Consider the following 1,118-nt stretch of genomic DNA (forward strand, 5'->3'; position numbering starts at 1 on the left):
GTTTTTTGTAATGATTTGTAATGTTTTTTGGCAACTTTTAGAACCAGCTCGTCACTGAATGTAATCCTTTGCTGTTTGTATTTTGCAACTCGTGTTTACTGATGTGTCATATTTCAAAACCAAAGTAAAAAGATGAAGAAAACCGAAATAAAAAGTGTGAACAATTAACATTCTCAAGGCTTCCAGTTTTTCATCATTTTGACCTTTTTATTCTGAGAAGACATCTTTTTAAAAATTCTTTATAAGGCCATTTTGGAAATGTCTTTAATGTACTCATTACAGATATTTGTGAAACTCGTTCCATTCATCACAGCCCACAATAGCAATATTTTATCTCACATAGAAGTATACTTACTATAACCACATAGTTTCAAATTGTTCAGTGGTCGCCGTCCTTGGCCAGAGCAGGAAGAAAAGTAACACAGGTTCTCTTTATCTCCGAATGACGGCTGCTTGTGCCATTAATGACGCTTCTTTTCTTGTTACTGCCCACACATGAACCGGGTGGGCATTTGACAATATTCTCACAAGTATGCACGCCAGTGAAGCATTCAGCACGACAAACAAAAATCACATGCACACTGAAGACATAGCCTGGGAGGGTTGAAAACTTGTAACGTAGTCGTTTGAGTTAAGCGATGATACTTGTGTGCTTCAAGCGTGTACTTTCTCCCCAAAGACATGTTACATTCAGCCAGCTTTGACATTCTACTGCAAATACTACTGTGGGCCTTGATAGAAAAAAAAATAAATAAATAAAACCTTAACGCTACTGCCTGAACCTCGAAGACACAAACTCGCACACATGACTCCCTTCCTTTCTCAATGTTTTTGGGATAAAAAATAAATAAATGTACCTTTACAGATTTTTAAAAAAAATGAGCCAATGAGTCAATCAAAAAAATCTAATCTGCCTTATTTTTTTTTCTCTCAGAAAAGTGTAAATGTAAATAAAAAAACAGAAAAGCATGTGCTTGCTTCCCAATGAATGGTCTCAAGGCAAAGAAAAAATCTAGTCTCTAATTGCAAACCAGTCCCTCCATAAAAATCTATTTGGTGGCATATCGCATTTACAATTTCATTTATAATATTTTTTTTCCTAAAAAATATTCATACTT

Source organism: Morone saxatilis, unplaced genomic scaffold (genome assembly GCF_004916995.1).
Source record: "Morone saxatilis isolate NCDOM2014 unplaced genomic scaffold, NCSU_SB_2.0 Contig22, whole genome shotgun sequence".
NCBI classification, from domain to species: domain Eukaryota; kingdom Metazoa; phylum Chordata; class Actinopteri; family Moronidae; genus Morone; species Morone saxatilis.